The sequence below is a fragment of the Larus michahellis genome, chromosome 13 (genome assembly GCF_964199755.1).
Source record: "Larus michahellis chromosome 13, bLarMic1.1, whole genome shotgun sequence".
Lineage (NCBI taxonomy): Eukaryota > Metazoa > Chordata > Aves > Charadriiformes > Laridae > Larus > Larus michahellis.
The window spans coordinates 11,641,494-11,660,185 of NC_133908.1; the positions used below are offsets into that span (position 1 = coordinate 11,641,494).

The 18,692-nt window shown below is 44.2% G+C and overlaps 1 protein-coding gene across 14 annotated transcripts in view; it reads left to right on the forward strand.

Moving 5' to 3' along the window:
* PITPNM2 (phosphatidylinositol transfer protein membrane associated 2) overlaps positions 1 to 18,692 on the forward strand; it is a 137,127-nt gene that overhangs the window by 1,669 nt on the left and 116,766 nt on the right. For 8 of the 14 annotated variants that reach the window (XR_012589821.1, XR_012589822.1, XM_074606945.1 and 5 more), the window contains exons 1-2: positions 3,809 to 4,271; positions 14,800 to 14,899. The exons of 1 other annotated variant lie outside the window; for it this stretch is intronic. The gene's annotated coding sequence lies outside the window, so the exon portion shown is untranslated. Of the gene's footprint in view, positions 1 to 3,808; positions 4,272 to 10,381; positions 10,512 to 14,678; positions 14,711 to 14,799; positions 14,900 to 18,692 lie in introns of those variants that run through there. 5 more of the 14 variants (XM_074606936.1, XM_074606934.1, XM_074606941.1 and 2 more) reach the window with 3 other exon arrangements.

The following is an 18,692-nucleotide window of genomic DNA, read 5'->3' on the forward strand; positions in this document are numbered from 1 at the left end:
TACAAGAGGGGATCCTCTGCTGGGCCTGGTGGCCCCTTCTCCCGGCCTGGCCATCACTTGATGGAAGGGGCCCTGCCTGATGCTCCCGAAGAACCCCCGGCTCCATTCTGCAGCGTGCTGCTGCTGCCCCACGAACAACTTCAGCTCTTCGTCCAGCTTAATCCCATCCTTCATCTCCTCCCCAGCCCCTCGCACTCCCCTGCAGGAGCCAAAGCACAGAGGAGGCACCGAGGTGCTGGAGCGCCATTAGCAGAGCCAGGAATGGGGAACCCCTCGGAGCAGAGCCCCATTCAGTCAGCCACGCAGCTCAGTCCTGTCACGTTTTATGTTAAAATGACATGTCTGAGGCAAAGTTTTTTTTAAATTGTGTGTTTAAACAAGAAAAGAAAGTTTCTTCCTGTGTTAGTACCTGCTGTAAAATGAGAGCTTCCATCTTCGAAGTGCTCTGTGCGCCTGGAAGCAGCTAAGGGAGTAATACGATGCCAAAAACCGTCTTTGGTCTTTGAAGATGTAATCTGCATGCGCCGAGCTCTGTACATGACAGCGGTTCAACAGGACAATGGTAATAGATCAGTCTTCGTGGACATCAGGACGTAAATAGGAGGTGGTTTGATTGCATGTCGAAATATCTATGGCCTGTAGGACTCCTTACCCTCCTACTGCATACTGATTCCCTCTCCCTGCCCACATCTTTTCGCTCGCGCTGTATTTTTATCGCATAGTTTATTTTTGTCATGACTGCGTTGTGCTCCCGAGTAACACAAGAGGACCGACTGCGCCAACAGGGCTCAGCGCTGGCTTCTGAGCGATTTCCCCCGCCACTGTTGGGTAGGAGACTGCGGTTTGTAGGGCAGCCTTTTTCCCGGCCTTTGGCAGACCTCGTGGTCGATGGATCGCTGTGTGGCTGGTTATTCTGACAGGTAACCAGCTCGTCGTCTTGCCTCCGGGCTGCCCGGTAATTGAAACGCCTCCCTGGGCTATATGAAATAAAGAACGGCCAAACATGGAAGCACACTTGCAGACTTGTCCCGGCTTGCTGTTTTTCACGGGAATGCTGCTTTGTGGTCCTTGCAATGTGCCCTGAGTGTGGCAGCGTCTCTGAGAGGGGAAGGGAAACGAGCAAGCAAGGGCTGGAAACAGCTTGTTGTGCTTCGTGCCTTTGATAGAGCAGACTTCTGGTAGGCTGCTAGGTTTTATTAATCATATTTAAGTTTCTGTCACTAACTTTTAATTAAAAGCATGGTTGATACCACTTTAATGAATGTACGGATGTTAGCCATCTTCATGCATAAAAATGCTTTTTAATTCCCTTACTATTCCCTTTATGGCACTTAGATGCTTTTGTTACCATTTAAACAGCATACAGTAGCAGCTGTTTATCTTCTTAATATAACTTTTTCTTGCATCTGTGTTCAGGAAACAGTAACGGTTTGACTAAACAATTCCCTGGTATCCTTTAGCAATATTTTTTAAAGTAACTTGGCAGAAAGCATCGTAAGTGATGTCTAAATAGTGAACTCCAAGGCTCTTGGTGACAGCAGCCCTTAGCCTAATGTAACTCTGCTAAAATTCTTCGTTGTTCCTCATGCTTCTGTGAAGTGCTGAGGAAAGTAAGAAGCCCTCAGTGTATGACTTCCGATTCTGATGAACTTAACAAGGATCTTTCCCCCAAATGATAACTTCTTATTAAAATATCCTTTCTATTTTGGGTTTGCTTCTGATGGTGCATTTCAATGAGTTTGTCGCTTGTTGTGCATCTAACAGCCCAAGCATTTATTGTGATTTACCATCTGGCATGTGGGAGTTTTATCTAACTTCTCATTTTAGTTGACAGCAACCAGTTCGGAAAGACCTTGTCCTGATTTTTTTTTTTTTTTTTAAAGTAGAAATTCTCAAAACTTACAACTGACGGTGGTGCTAAGGGGTTTTGAATTTGAATAGTCTCTTTTTGTTCACATTCGGTTACTGCTTCTGCAAGTTGGCCAAACAGAGAAGCAGCACATCCTTCAAGCAGGCGAATTTAAAGAAGGTTCCTCCAATTAGTCCAATGACCATTAATCTCCCCACTACGTTCAAACAAAAATCGTGTCATTTGGTTGCTGTCTTGGCAGCCTGACTGGAAGGCTTCAGAAAATGGCACGTGAAAGCTGATGCTTACTCCTGAGTGTAGTTTGACTCATGTCATTCACGCATATTCACGGTAATGTCCTGTTCTAGGACCAGCAGGGTCCATCGAGAAACGTTTTATTCACACGATGGTTTTTCTTTTAGGCTCCCTCTTACTCAAGAGACGTGCCTCATTTCGGGGAGAGGGGAGGAAAAGACATCAGTGTTTTTCTTCTCTTTATTTTTATTGTCTTAGAAAGAAAAAGCAACATCTAAACCCCATGGTTTTCTTAATAGCTAATTTGTCTAAATGGTGAAGATGCCTTCTAATTTAATTTTAAAGCTGTCTGACATAGAGTATGATGCAATTAATATTTCTGCTTATCTCCCCAAATTAGTGAGATATGTCTAAATTTAATTTTGAGCCTGAAAGCATCTTATAAACAAAAATGTTCTGTAGTATTCAGTGTGAATGGAAGTGGAGTAATTAATGTGGGGGGAGGATATATATAAAACACTTTATTTATAACTTTGTTTCCTGGCTGTTGGAGGAAACCCAAATGCCACAACATTGTTCTTGGGCAGAGGAGTCTGTGTGAACTCGCCCACGAACTAAAAGGGAATGTGGCTTCTCTAATCATGGTGTCAATGCCAGGAGTCCTGCGAAATCTTAAATGAGCAAAGTAACGAATGATATTTAGATGTTCGTAATGTTAAGAAGTACAAAATAATTTAGCATGGGGCTAACTCAGATCTTAGCGCTTCAGGGAGTTTTAATCAGCATGATGCCAAGTCAATACACAGAACTCCTGAAGTCATACTCGAGCATTTTCCATAAGCAAGGTTGTGTTTTGTTTTTTTTTAAATTAAAATAAATCCTTAGACGCTCACAGTAAAATGCTTCAGTAAATCCCAGTATGGACTTACTTAGAAACCAGTGGCGAAAAAGTTATCTTTCTTTTTGAAGGGTGGCTGTGGGGATCCAAGGGACCTCCTGCGGGAGGGCAGTATCGGGAGGCAGAGCTGCTTCCCACTGTCCTGCAGCCCTTCCTGAGCGTGGCTGACACAGGGTCGAGCTGCAGAGGGGAGAAGAAATAAGAGGTTGCTTAGGCAAGTGGAGACAAATAGTTATTGAGCATGTGTGGGTGCAGGGAGCTGCGTGATGAGGTATTTAAAAGACAGGTAGACATAATGCTTAGAGATACAGTTTGGTGATAGTTTTTGTCAGTGTTAGGTTGATGGTTGGACTCGATGATCTGAAAGGTCCCTTCCAACCTAGGCGATTCTATGATTTGTCATGAAAGAACAGGAAGAAATCTCATAAGCATAGGGCTAAAACCTGCCCTGGAGAGCCTCGGCACATCTGAGAGATCCCAGCAAAGGAGGTGCTGGCTTTGCAATGAAAGGCCGTCCAGGAGGGGAAACTTTGTGTCCCTCACTGAGAGGGAAAACCCACTCCTGCGTGTGGGGTTCCATGTGCAAGGGACAGATGGTCACAAGGGTAGAATTATCTTGGGTTTGGAGCTTAACACAGCCCAGGTCAATGAACGGCACAGAAAGCTACAGCCAAGTCGTCAGCCCTGGCAGGGTGCTCTCGAGTTGAGGAGTGAAGGTGTCGGGGTCATTGCTCCTGCGTCCTCCTGGCCGCTGCCTGGCGGGAGGGCACATACCAGCACTCTGACTCCGCAGCCGCAGTGCCACCGAGGGCAGGAACGGAAAGCAAACACCTCGGCTGATTAAGAAGTGCGCTGGGCAGAATGCAGCTGTCCGGGTAGGAGCGCGGGCACCCTCAGCAGCGGCTCGGTCTTCCAACAACTGTCATAGCAAAGGCTGATCTTCGGCTTCTCCTTACAGAGCTAGTGCTTGAGAACTCCAAATTAGATTTTTTTTTTTTTTTTCTTCTGACTTTGAAACAGCCTCTGGAAAACCTTGCTCAGACAGACTTGAAGAGCTACACCATCCCAAAATCTGCGTCCTCGTGGACCTCAGGTTTTTTTCACAAAAAAACCCCATCCCTGAGCAGTGAGTATCTTGGATAGCAAGGACTCTGCACAGCTTTTACAGTCCTGACTTTGTTGTGTTTGGACAGCTGAGATTGGTGAGTGCTGTGACGTTCTAAGCAGGAACCTTAACACTCTCCTCTGCAGGAAAGCAGTTGAGCTTAGGTAAGTTGGAAAGACTCCCTCGATGAGACGAGGAAAAGAGATTTGCCACTCATTCTTTTCATCCTTTTCTGTTTCTTTAAACAGCTCGGTCTCCTATCAGAGATCAGATACTGGGATTTCTACTCAGGGGTTTTCCACCAGTTCCTATACTCTCGTCATGGGTGGGGGGAGCAGAGGTCCGGACAATCCAGTAAATGAAACAAGAGGTAGTTTGCTACGAGCTGGGAAGGCACCTCAGATTCTTGCAGTATAACTGGGAGGACTTGGGAAAGATAATAGTGAATGAACAGCTGAAAGTTTCGTAATTCGTCATTGCAGCGGCAATTCTTGTAATGGACAGGGAAGTTAACTCCGATTTGTTTGGATTGCTGGCACTTACATAACGATGGCTGAGCTTCGGGACACTAATTCAAGCATATTAGCTGACTTAACCCACAGAGCAATGACCTGAGAGGGCGTTTCTCTTTTAACTTTAACTAATAACTAATTGGGAGGGTGGGAGCGTGTAATCACATCAGCAGGTTGAGCTGTTGAGCGCTTTGGCATATCTTGGCACTTTAGGGGCGAGGCTGTGTTATCTCCCGCTCCAAAGTAGTTTGATATTTGCATGGCTGTTGACTCTGGATGTGTAGTGGGGCCTTAATTCCATTATGTGCTTTAAAAGGTTATGGAAGGATTTCAGGTTTTTATAGTACAGCCGTGGCAAACTGCAGTTCAGCTTCTGCTGTGTCTTGTATGGGTTACTCGTAAGGAGTCCGGATCGGGGTTTGGTGGATCGTTTTGGGGCTTTTTTTCAGTCGATTTGGGTTGGAGTCAGAGTTATTGCTGCGTAGGGAACCCTGCCATTTCTTAGGAGGTAAAAAATAATGTGCCGCCATCAGCCACTAGTTGTTTGGAATGAAGAGCAAAACAATTTTATGTAGGTATTTCTATATAGACATGGTGCAATTATGTTTTATATACATCAGAAGACAATTCAGTGGGAATAACTTAACTTGTGATTGTAACTTGTTTCAAGATCAACACAATAACTTAAATAACCTCCTCCTAAAGGTAGAAACGCTGCAGAATAATTTTCTCTGTGTGGGTGGCTTACCTATTTTAATGCTACTCTTTTTTCTTTTTTTTTTTTTTTTTTAAAGAAGGAAATAGACATTTTATATTTATCATATCAGATGAAATCGAAATCTAAATATTTACATCTTTTTGCTGGATCTGAGGTTGAGCACCAGTTGTAGGCGTTGCCAAGCTGTTTAGTTGTCTCCTTCACTGAGTAGGTTGATTTTCTTCGGGGTGGTGGAGAGATGGAGCCTCATATTTCTGTCTATTATCTTCTAGCCAGTGTCTGCAGCTGGAAATACTTCCCTCTGTGGGCTTGGTGACCTGGCGTTACATTCAGAGGGTGTTCTAGCCTAAACATGCTGAAAGCTAAACATGTGTTATCTCCAGCAGAATGCAGAGTTAACTGCAAACTGTGAAACCGGAGGGGGAGTTCAGGATACGAGTATGTAAATAACTCAGAGATATTTTGTGAAAAAGAACAGAAGGGGGAGGAAGGCCTCTCGCTTGCTTTTTCTCTGCTATCCTCATCTCCTCGGTAGCACTCTCCGGGGCTGACTTTCAGCGCTCTTTACAAGAAGCGGCGGAGGATTGCTTCTGTTTTAAACAAGGGTAAACCAGGAGCAGAAGTCTGAGATGTTGCAGGTCACAACCCAGGAGGAGAGACAGTAAAAATCCCAGAGCTTTCTGCCTCCAGTTTTGCTCTGTCTTCCAGTCCAACACTCAGTTTTCCTGGGCTGTATTAGCGAGGTGGCTTGTCTTGTAAGGAACCTTGTTTCCAGGTGGGCTGTTATTTTTTGGGCAGGGCTAGCATGGTGCTCTTTGGCCTCTGATCCACCAAAGCAAGCTGGCGGACAAGAGCAGATAGCTTGTCTGTTTTCCCTCTCTCCCTTGTTTTTAAGCATCGTTTATCCAGGCTCTTGAGACCCATTATTTGTCTAACCTGTATCTGGATTGTAAAACGTTGTTCCAAGCTTTAACTTCAACAGATGGTAAACATCTTCCAGCAAATATCCTCAAAAACGTGTTTAGCATGGGCACCATGCGTCCTTTTTCTGCTTTGGGACCACAGAATAATTTTTAATGTTCTCTTTTGCTTACATTTAATGCCTATAAATAGGCTTTTCAAAAAGGCACGTTTATCTAACACACTACCTCTGTGAGAGGGAAGAGCATATTTGGGCAAGCCTACTTGAAGGATTAACCTTTTTAGTACAGCTTCTGTGTGTTGCTCTGGCGTCCCAGTTTTGATCTATCGTTTTGTTTAGAAGAGCAAGAACTGGTTTGACTTGCCTTGCTGAGGGTGTGCACTTCGATATCTCCGTTTGACGCTCTGCTCAGAGAAATAGCGGAATTGGAAATGCAGCATCACCGTGTCGGGGTAGGGAGGGAAAAGACTCTGGATAGTAGAACTTTTCAGTGTTATAGAGTCTTATAAACTGGCTTCTAACAGCAATAGCTGCTTATGCAAAGCTGTAAGGAAACTGCTCCCTACATTTCATAGGTGCTTCTCCTTCCGTGCCTGGCTTTCAGTGGACTTTGTTAGGTCAAGAGCCAGATTTACTGGACCATGTCTGCAGAAATACCTGGGCTGTCTAGGCGGAGAGGATGTAGGGCAAAGAGCCTTTGCCTGCCCTCCTCCTGTCTGTCTTCTTCATCTGGTTGCCCCAGGCTTGACATAGAGGGAGGAGTTCATTATCTAATGGAGCATCTGTATTATCAAAGGTAGATATGTTAGAACACTTTTTTCTTTCCCCCCTGCTGTCTCTTCTGTTGTCTATATGTCATTTTGCTGACAGAAATTGTGTTTTATTCCTTGTTATCAAAGTAGAACTGAAAAAAGAGGTAAGAACGTTTTTGTCATGATGATCATTACGAAAAATCATCAGCTAAACCGTGTTGAGAGACTCTGCATTTAAACCAGGAATAAAAACAGTATGATTTGTCTTTTAGACCTCCCATTGTTCCTAAATCAAGTTTATGGCAGCAGTAGCTAGGAGAGTTAGGTTCTGATTATAAACAGGTTTGGAGACACCAAAAACCCCCCCTTGAAATCAGTTTGACAACTGTTTGAGAACCACCTTTTTAATATTCTTATTGAGTATTCTGCAGAGGTCTCTTGCAGCAAACTTGTAGATCTTGTAGATATCGGTCTTTCCCGCATATTTTATTTAACTTGCCGTTCAACTTTCTAGAAGAATACATCTAGACAAGCTTTTCAAAGATTTTTAAAAATTTATTTTTATGTGGAAACCTGGGATCAGCTAGGCAAGAGTAAACTACAACGGCTTGTGCTGTGCTGGGGTGCTCAGAGTCCCTTTGCTTTTGTTTGTGTTTTCTTGAGGTTAAATCCCTGTTTCTTGCCGCAGTTTCTTGCTGTGACACCCTGGTGGGTATCTCGGGACCTGCGGAGTGGCAGAGGCTGCAGCCAGGCGAGGCGTACCCAGCCTGCTGCAGGTGATGGCCCGGGTGAGCTGGGCGAGTGCACAGACCCAGTCGGGGGAAGACGAGGGAGACTAATTACTAATTGGTGCTTGTTTAAGCCTTATCCTTGCAGTCTGTATGGCAGCAGCTGGCCTCAACTGCCTGGCTTGGATAACTCGAGCAGTTACTAAAGGCAGTATAAACACAGGCACACACGACAGAGCCCAGGGGCTTAGCATTGCAGTTATCAGAAGGTATTCCATCTGGAGGTGGGAAAAACAGCCCTTACAGGGTTTCTTTATCTCGAGGCTGGCAACGAGTGCGGAGTGAGTGACATATTTCCATTTGACTCATCTGTTGTCAAAATGGTGACACCCTTGAGTCACATTAAAAACGAGACCTTGTAGCTGAATTGGCACATCATTCTGGTAAGCACGGAGCAGGTGTTTGTCTTTTTTTTTTTTTTTTTTGTTTTTGTCCTCGTTAAGAAAATTATTTTTTTCCCCTCCCTGAGATGGGATGAAATTGATTAATGCTATGGCTAATGTTCTGGGTTAAAAATAACAGGAGAACCTGATTCAAGGGGAATGTTGGATGTTAGCTGTAAAGATGTTCAAATAACCTGCTTTACAACTATTTAAAGCCCTAAAAATAAAAAAAAAAATTAGTGCCCAGTAGCCAGATGGTTGGAAAAGAACACCCCACGATCAATGAGGCAATATGTAAATATTTTCAATCATTACCACAGTACTGCTGTGTTGACATTGAAATTCAAAGTGCTATTCCACGGGACTCCTCATTGATCAGCAGATGAGCTCTGATAAACCCGAGGATAAAAGCACAATACTGAGCATTATTATGGATTGTGGGTTTTGTTGACAAGGACAGGCTTCCATCAAGGTCTACGAAGGGATTTCAAACCCTCTTTAAGCATGTTACTGAGATGCTGTGTTTCTTCCCTGGCTGTCAAGTACAGATTAAATGGTGTATTATTTCTTGGCTGCTTTATTTAAGGTGAAATACTGCATAGTTGACTAATTTTTTTTGTGCTAATTGCCACATTTATATGGGAAAGGGCAAGGTGGAAGCTGATGCAGAGTTCTCTGCTTGAAATATACCCAGCTAGAAATGACTGGAAAGTAATATAAATCAAATGGTTGAATTAAAATAAATTTTTGAAAAAAAAGGTCCTCCTAAAAGCAGGCTGTAGAGACCCTGTCTGGCTGATTCACTTAGAAATCTTCACAGGGGTGATAGCATTCTCATGCATAAAACGTGAAGTGCCTTTACCATACACAGGTGCCGAACCCACCAAGAGGCTTTTTCTTGTTTTTCCCCTCCTCCCCCACTTTTGTGCTCCTGGGAAAAGAATGTCGTAGGTTATACTTCTCTCAGAGGGGAGTTTGAAACTTGGCTCTAAACAGAGGCGGAGGAAAGCTGCTTTTTAAGATCTGAATTGTAACTGCCCATCTCAAAACAATACCATGCCAGCGTGGAGCAGGTGCTGCTGTTTGCAATTCCTGGGCTCCCACCGTGGAGGCAGGTCATCCTCTGTCCGGGAAGGTGAGATGTTCTGGAGGACACGGGGAAGAGGTTGCCACTGTTGATGTGTGATTTCAAATGTGAACTTTGCCCTCTTTACATAGACTGATGTGAGATTCATAAAAAAAATCTTGTAAGGGTGCATAGAGAGCGTAGTTGGTGTTTTTTAAATGCACTTTTCTTGCAGCTTAATCAGAGGAATGGGTTGTAGCACTTCACATCCCAGTCTCCCATTTCAGATAAGGGAATAATGACTTTTAAGAAAGGCGGGAGAGGGCTTTGCAAATGAAAAGCTCGTTATACAGCAACGTCCAGAGCCCAAGCAGCTTTCTGGAAACGTTTTGCTGTTTGCTTTCTCTCCCTTCCCCTTGGGTCTGGCTGCTCGCATTGAGGCCAGGACCCCTGTGCTCCTCAGGGAACGTGACCCCAGAGGCACTTTGAAGGGTCCAGATGCTACAAGCATCAGACAGGGGAAAATGGTCTAGGTGCCTTTCCAAGCCGCTCGTATTTTCTAGTTAACTGCTGCATTTATCTTGCATGTTCATTAATTTCCTGGCGCATCCTGGAGCCTGTTCCTCTGATTACAGAGTTCTTCAGGATTTTGAATTTATTTCTTTCTGGTTTATTGCTTTTTAGTTGCTCACTTCCATCCCCTTAGTATTTTACAGTGACTAACTGATATGGGAACAGAAAACACCTTCTCTGAGGATAAAGGACTCTTGTGACTCCGTGGTCTGAAACTGATGCTTCCAAACCACGGGCATGCAGTGTTTGACCACAGCTGACACTTGTTAGGGCTTAGTATCTAGTAATGCAGATTGTGCAAAAGCAGTAGGCTGAGCTAAAGCAGCTGTGGTGCTCGCTAGGAACAGGTTTGCTAGTTCTTTTATCCCTGCAAGATAGTGCTGTCAGTGTCTCTGCAGAAACAGCACGCGAATCTCGCTTTCTCTTGCCTTTGCCCTTGCTCGGCAGGACTCTGATCTCGGGTGTGAGGCCAGGGTGTCCTGGTCTGTGGCTGTCACCAAATGTGTTTGTTCAGGCAGCGGTGAGGTGGGAGCTCTGCCCATCCCACCAGTACAAAGTGTTTTAGTGGTGGCAGTGATGATACCTATTAGGAGGAAGGACTGAAAAGTGGAGCACAACACATCAGTTAAGCAGAGAAGCCTTCAGAAGCCAGCAGAAAGCATCTTATAATTAATTGCCCTCCATGGAAAGGTAAATGCCAGTTCTGTTAGTGTCATGTAGCGTTTTCAACGTTTGTGCTAAAACATTTTCCCTGAAAGCCTTTCGAGGAAGGGTGGCAGTTTGTAATGTTTGTCTTTGCAAATCACCCATAATAAAAATGTTCTTGTAGCTTTTGGGAACTCTTGAATTAACTCACGTTTCTCAGTGTTTTTGTTGGGTTGTTTTTTCCTGGTGGTTTGCTTTGGACAAACATGTCCCTTGTTTAATAATGCCAAAGTCTCCTGCACTTCAGTAGTATAATTTTAAAGGCTAAGCAGTTTTAGCTGTGTATTTGATTACCACTTATCACAGAATGTATCTGAAACACAGAGTTAATTATTATCAATCTAAAAGAGGCTTGAAACTGACATTTTTTAAGTTTAAATTTTGCATCGGTGATCTGTTCTTACACCTAAAAATAAGTAAATTAAGAATAGCATCAGTTAGGGCTCTGCAAATTGCAGTGAGTTTTGAAAGTGATGACTTGGGAATACAGTCAAGGTGAATTGTGTATGATTAGTCCAGAAAACAAGTTTTATAAATATGTCATAATGTCCTAGACTACAGTAATTATCTGTTACTTTCAGTGATTACTGTAGAGAAAATGCTTCTGTTTATTGTTTTCCCAAAGGCAATACTTTCAGTTTCTGTTGTTCAGAAACGTTTTTGCTTTTAATCGCTTTTGATTTCAGTACTGTTAGCAAGTGTGTAGAGAATTTTGTCTTTCTCTTTGGAATAATTGTTTCAGACTTGCTGTCACTGAAAATAAGAAGTTTTGTCATCCTTCCCCAGCCTACAAAAAAGGAAAAAACCCCAACCCCGAAACAAGAAAGAATAAAGCAGGTAGAAAGATTGATTTTTGTTCAATTGAAGAGGTTTTGCGTCTGCGCTTCCAGGTTTGCATAGCTACCCAGTGAGGCGTTCAAGACTGCCCCCACAGTAGGTCAGCCGAACACTGAAACTCTTTCTGGAACTGTGGGTCCAGGCCCCGGCGAATCCTGAGAACTGCGCTCTGCTCTGCCAAACCAGTGAAATGGAGCAGGGCTCTGGCCGACTCCATTTTTTAAAATTTATTTTCTTAGGTGTAGGTTATGTTCCTCTTGGGAGGATGTTGCATACCCATACAGAAAATTATCTAGCTCGTGAAAACAGATAGAGAATGGATATTGACATGCACTTGACGAGGAGTCAGTTGTTGTTTAACATTTAAAAAGTGGTGAGACTCAATCAGGCTAGATGTTTATTGAGTTAAAAACTATGTAGATATAATGAATCCTTTTTAAAAAAGGAAGGTAATGTGAGGATTCTTGTTTACTTGCAGATCAGTGTGGTAGAATGGCTAAAAGGACTAATGAGATACTCGCTTTGCTGGAAAAGCGTTTCAAAGTTCAAATACAAAGCAAGATTAAAATGTTATGTTTAAATATATTTCTATTATACAGATTTGAATAGGTGATTTAAAGAGAAAATCCTGTGGGTTTTAAATCGTCGCATTGTGTATAACAGTAGGGGAAGAAACACTGTAAATTTCCCTTTATGAAGAAAAAAATTGCTTAAAGGATACCTTAGGAATTTAGTGGGTTAATTCTGCCTCAGAGCACACACAAAAATTCGTGACGCAGGTTTATATCTATCAAATATTTTTCTTCAGTTGATTTTAAGATATAATTTTAAAAGTAATAATGGTTTTCACTGGGAATTTTGTTTTAAGCCTGCAGAGTCCATTTTATTTATGATCTGATCTTGACTGTATTAATATTGGGAACAAAAGTGATACTCAGTAAAATAAAAGAAAACTAAGATTCAGCTTTGTAGCACACTGCAGTCATAGTTGGGTGACACCAAGGAATGGCATCTAGTGAGTACGTAAGACAAGTGCATCTATGTACACGTGTTGCAAGTACTGAATTGTAGCTCATCCCGGATAGCTGGGTCAGGTTGGCTGTTCAGATTTGGTGCTTTCAACTCAGAGCGTCTGGCAAAGCTGAGCAAACGCCGCAATAGCATTGTGCGGCAGGAGCGTTTCCTCTGTGCGCGTGAGGACGGAGATGTGTGGTGGCTGCTTTGAGACCGCAGTGGAAAGCTGTACGCGAGCCAGACCTAACACATGGGAATCCCTTGCTTTTAAAACTCAGATCAGACTCGTAAACCTTAGGTCTACAGACTGGACCTGTAGTTTTCAGCCCAGACAGATCCACAGATCCACATCTAATAGTTGCATTGCAGGAGGTTTTGAGATGGGTTAAGCAACTTTCTCCCCAACTCTTTCAACTTTTTTTTTTTTTTTTTTTTTTTTTGAAAGCCAGCCTGAAAGCAGACGTGGCATTTGGGCTCCATGCAACTGGCTCAGCTGTGAATCAGCAAGTGACGTTAATAAGCATTTGTGGACTAAATATATTTTTAAGCTGTGTGGCTGCTTGCTCTTGGTGAGATCTCTGAGATTAGTGGTCCTGAGACGTTACTCACATTTGTTTGCTCTTCCTTCGGGATGAATCTTGACCTGTGCAAGCACTATTATTTTTTTTAAATTGCTGGGCAAGAAGGTACAAGAGTAAAGAGCCGTTATGTTTTTCTTAATTGTTGGTAAGACATAAATCTGTCTGTTAACTGAAGCAGAGTATTGCAGCTAAAGCTATCAATGGTTTTTCCAAGCATTTCAGGTTCTTTGGTGCGGGGAGCAGAGTAGATTGGTGTTTTCGGGTTTTTTGGTGGTTGTTTGGTTTGGTTTGGTTTGGTTTTTTTTGCAAGCCTTTGGGTGTGGCTTGGATCCTGGTCCCAGTCAAGGAGATGCCTTTCTTGTGTGGATGTGGACTGAGATTTGCATGTTCTGGTGCAAAACACAGCTCCTGACACAGGGAAGGACAACTGTGCCCTCCCTGACCTGAAGGGGAAAGGAATGTTTCTGCTGCCGGGGAGTTCAGCGAGTTAAGGCAGCTTTAATCTGAGTGGGTGGTTTTCAGGAGTGTGTGGGAGCTGCTGAGGCCCTGTTGTCCTCCCCACACGTGTAGCCAAGCTATCTTCTGATCTCAGTCGACTTCCTGAAGCTGTGCTGGCTGCCCGCGGGTCGTTTGAAATGCTCCAGCCGTCCCTTCTCCATCCACCCTGTTAGACCTCACACTACCGAGAGCTGTTGCTCTGTCCTGGCTGTTGCTTGGAGGACAGCAGGGGCTGGCAAACCAAGGATAAGCCAAGAAATTAAAGAAGACCTAAAGGAATGTGAATATACCTGGGGAGGTCTAAGAAGAGAGGGGAGTGATGGCTGAGAGGGGGGCGCACATGTGTGTGCCCTGAAGTGCAAGCGAGATGCTTTAAAAGCAGCATTAAAAACAAGTTTCCAGTGGTTGGAGGTAATGATGAGACTCTGCCTGAAGGAATCCCTTAGAAAGGCAATGGGCTGCTTGGCATAAGGAAGCAAACCGCATAAGCTGCTCGGCAGGTAATGGTTACAAGTTTCTTCTGGCCCTCAGCTCTCCTGACAAAAACCAGCCTTGGGGGAAAAGCAGGTAGCTGATGGCTGGAAAATGAAGTGTAAATGGGCTGCCTGGGGTTGACATTTCCCAAGCTGTGTAGGAAGGGAGCTGGATCCGTCCTCCTGGGTGCTGCTGGTTCATCACCCCTCTCTTGGCCATCCCTCGGGCCTGGCCTCACTGTCCTCAGCGGCAGCGGTGGGAGGTGCCTTCTCCTCACCCCTCCTCAGGTGTGGAAGGACTTGTGGGGTTTATAAATGCAGCTCATCTCCAGCCCTGTTTCCACCTTCCAATGTGGGATCCTGCCCAGTCTCTGGGGAGCTGTCTGGAAGAATGCTGTGATGTGATGTTTTTTGTCTGTGATGATGTCCCCTTCATGGAAATAGTTTGACAATGTCTTTAAAAGGGAAATGCTGAAATGCTGTCGGGGGAAGTTATGGTACTGTACAGAGAGAGCACATGAAAGTGGCCAGTGCAACGCACGCGTGTGTATTTTTTTTTCTTCTCTCTCTTTTTTTTTTTTTTTTTTTTTTAAATTTCCATGAGTTAAAGATGACGATGACTCATGGCTTGGAACGCACTTTAAATCCCCGAGGTGCTCATTGCCGCCTACTATCACGTATTGAATTTCTGACATACCGGAGGGATGTCTGCAGAGAAACTCTGATGTGCAATTATAGAATGTTGTAGCTTTATGTTGTTTGCATAGGAGCCATTAGCATGGTATAACTGTGAAAATAACGCAGCTTTATTCTTGCTGTTGATTTCCCATGGGCATGGCAGTTAAGCAACTGTGTTTTATCTTTCTGTAGGATGTTGACACATGTGGACCAACAGTGACATCCTTTTTCAGCAATGCCGTCTTTACTCCCTCCTGCATTCAGAAGCATCTAGAGAGATTTTTTGCAGAAGGTAGGTTCTGGCATTTCAGCTGGATGGCTGTTCTTTTTCTTCTATATTAAAGAAAACCATTTAGATGTTACTAGGGAGAATGGTAATGAGTCTGACGGATAGTAGCTCGCTGCTGGTGAGAGAGGGGATTAACCTTAGCTTGGGTTCCACTTGAATAGATGCTGGGGGGAAACGCGACAAAATGGAGTCTGGAAGCATGGCTGTATGAGTTGCCTTTGAGAAGGGCTTGGCAGTCACAGGACGTGGTTGGCTTCAATTGCACAGACATTGTATTAGTAATAAACCTCTTTTTAAAGAAAACTCATGCTCTGCGCCTTTTTCTGCTTAGTCAGCATCCTTGTTTATTTAAAATCTTTAAAGTAAATAAAATTAAAAGGGAGGAAGGCTGCACAGGATATGTGATTAACGTAAATTCTTTGTGTATATTTATATCTTGTGTAGGTCTTTCCCCCCCAAAAAATCTTAATCTTCTTGCATTTTATTTGTGTTGAAATAAACAGTGTGCAGCTTCTGGCACTACCATATGAATTGTTGTTAATTTCTACCTTTTTTTGCCCTCTGAACTTTAAATTTGCTTTATATTGCCAGGAAGATTGACATGCAGAACTTCCTCAGTAGAGGGTGTAAGGGGGAAGCAAGTACCCTGTGGTGTTTTTTAACAAGTAAATTTTAAGAGATTTTAATGGTTTTTATGAATACATGTACCTGCTGCTCTCTTATGCTGTAACCTTTGGAGTGTTGCGTGTGAGTTCACTGTGTACGTGTCCGGCTCTTGCCAAACCTCTTTGTGTGAATTCTAGAAATGTTTATCGTTATGTTAAATCTGCCTACAAAATTAGTGTCTGAACAGGAGATTTTCAATAGATGGGGTGTAAGCCTTTAGCCTGACTGTGTAGTTTGGCATCTTCTTACTTTCCTCCAGTACGTTCCTCACCATTCAGATTTTTTTGTTTTCCTGTGTCAGAAAGGGTGTTTTTAACTCTTAGCTCCACCAGATGTTTCTCTTTGTGGCGATACTGTGATAGGGCAACTTTGTATTTTGCTGCTGGATGCTAAAACTCAAAAAATTGCTGGTTTTTGCTTTAAGAGCAACAGATTTCTGGGAAGAACAGAGAAAGGATAAATGAGTTTGTATCTGAGACTGTTGACTTACCAGACTGAAATGTGTTTTCAGTTTCTCTGGCTTTATACCTTAGGATTGCAGCAGTTACACTGAAACCACAGCGACACCAGCTCTGTATTAACATGCAAATATTCTTACCAGAAATCCTTGAAAACTAAGGGTGATTTGAATTCCTCAGTTATCTCCTGTTGGGAAATTGGCTCCCAACGAATTCATCGCCAGTTCCCATGTTGGTTCCCTTCCTGAAGCCTCTCTCTTCAGGATTAGCAGAGCCAAGGGCCAGTCCGGGTAGGCTGCTCCCAGTGCCGAGATGTGTCCCTCTGGGATACCTGAGGTCCCTGGGAGAGAGCCCGCCAGCTTCTCTTCTGTCTGCCGCAGCTCTCTGAAGGAGCTGCAGACAGGTCTCTCTGGGAAGAAAAGCTGCTGTCAGCAGCTTTAACAGAGGAGTTTATGCTCGTAGAGGCATTAATTGCCATGTGGATTTGTGCTCCGGTGCCGAGGGGAGAACATCTATGTCCCAAGAGCTTTGCCTCCCTTCCTTTAGGTCACGCACTCCTCGTTTGCTCCCGTGTAGGCTGTTGCAGAGGAGAGTGTATTTCTCTGAATTAGCGGTAACAGCAAAGAAGAAATGCAGTCCTTAGCAATGTTTAGGGTTTGCTGTGCCCGGAGGCTGTGGCTCTGCTCATTTCACTTGCCTGAAGGACTAAACAGGGCTGACGATGCTTGGCAAGAGAGGTGCCCAAGTGGCCATTAATTTCCTGGGCAGGTGAGGGGAAACTGCCTTCAGAATTGTATTCACAGCAGAATGAATCCATGCGGCTTGCGTCACTAGAGAGCTACTAACGTTCGTGGATTGGCAGGTAAGGAACGTAGGGAGAAAAATGGGTTTTAAACCTTGTCAGGGAGCGCAGCGTTCATGAAAACAAAGAGCTGAATAGCAACGTCCAGGAAAATGCTGTAGGCACTGGATAATTTTTCCCTCTGTTCTGCCAGCATTCCTGTGTAGCCTTTTGTTTTTCCAAACCTGGAGGCTGTGATCTGGACAGAGTGAAAACGATGGGAGGGCGTTCCTCTGCGAGTCATACCTGGGAGTATTTTGCATACAATGATTTCAAAATCTAGGAAGGCATCCTCAATCCCTGGTGCAAGCAGAAAGGCAGAGCGGAATCTAAGGGGCAGGTGTACGTATCGCGAGCTGTGGTGTTCGAAGTGCCTGTGGTGTTCGAAGCGTGGCTGTGGGACCTTGGCAAGAGGCCAGCGGGGGAGGCAGTATGGCAGGGGGGGATGGAGGATGCTGATGCAGAATGAGGAGGTACCTGCTGCTCTGTCCCTCAGCATCCTCACTTCTAGCTGTCTGGGGGCACTGCACTGCCTTTTTGTGTTTGCACCGGTTCTGTGACTGCAGAAGCCTGGACGAGATGAGGGGTGAGTGTTTCTCGCTGTGAGAAGAGGCAGAGACTGATGTCGGGCAGGAGGCTAATACATAGGAGAGGGGAAAGCAGGTGGAATTACAGGGTGCCTTAGCCTGAGGAGATGTGAGGCAGGCTGGGGGCGGAGGTCTTGCGCACTGGGGAAGCGGTGTCCATGCTTGGTGTGCTTTGTGCACATCACTGTGTGGTGTCCTGTGAAAAGGAAGCACAGGTTTGCTTTGCAATTGGTTCCTTCTAATGCCCCTCCAGCACTCCCTGCCTTGCCTGTAGCACCTGTTTTTGTGCCTGTGCCACACCGTGCTGTGGTTTTTTAGGTACGTTTCTACCCCTGGCTGTGTAATGTGACAAGCTTTTCCCCTTCCAGAGCCTTGTGCCCTTTTATATGGGCACAAATTGTACTGAATCGTACTTTTTCGGTGCCCTGTACTTACCCGGGGACTTACTGTGTGACCTGTTGAATGAGGATTGTACCCCTTGTAAGGGATGAGTTTATGGAAACAGACTGAATGCAGAGAAGTCTATCCTCGTGTTGGATCCTTCATAGACTATACTGCAAAACACTTCACAGTGAGTTAGATCAAGGCGATAAGACTTCAGAGAGCTGGGTGATGTCTGCTTTTGTACTGGCAAGGAGAGAAACCCTGTTTGGCAGCGTAACCGAGCAGTACAATTGTGGCATTGCCCTGTCTCAGTGTGTGAAGGTTGTGGGTTAGTGTGGCACTTGTTACAGTGCTGGGCAGGGAGAAGGGGGAGCTGCTAATAAGTAAGGCAGAGGGAATGGGATCTCATAAAGGCAGGAGGTAGTTACAGGTAAGCTGAGTTAGACCTGGCAGTCTAGCACAAAAATATTTGGAAAGGTACAGAAGGATCCCTTTTCAAAAAAGATGGTCTCCTGTATAGTCTGGCACTGTGAAACTTCTAGTGGAAATATGGGTGAGTTTTTTTTTCTTTTGATTGTTTTCCTCCTTTTACAATAGAAACACTAGACACAAGGAGCTGTTTGGACATACATATTTAACTGGGAGGAAAGAGCTGTGACACTGGTGTGGTTGTAACCACAAACTAACTGACAGTTTCCTGCTGCAAGTAACTTTCTATAGATCTAAACCTTGTTCATTTGTGTTTGTCTGCGCTGTTTAAATATCTGAGGAAGATTCCACTGCTTCTAGGCTTTTTGTTTTTGACAAAGACTTTGTTGTAGTAATTTGGGGGATGGTGGCATGAAGAGAGATCATTACAG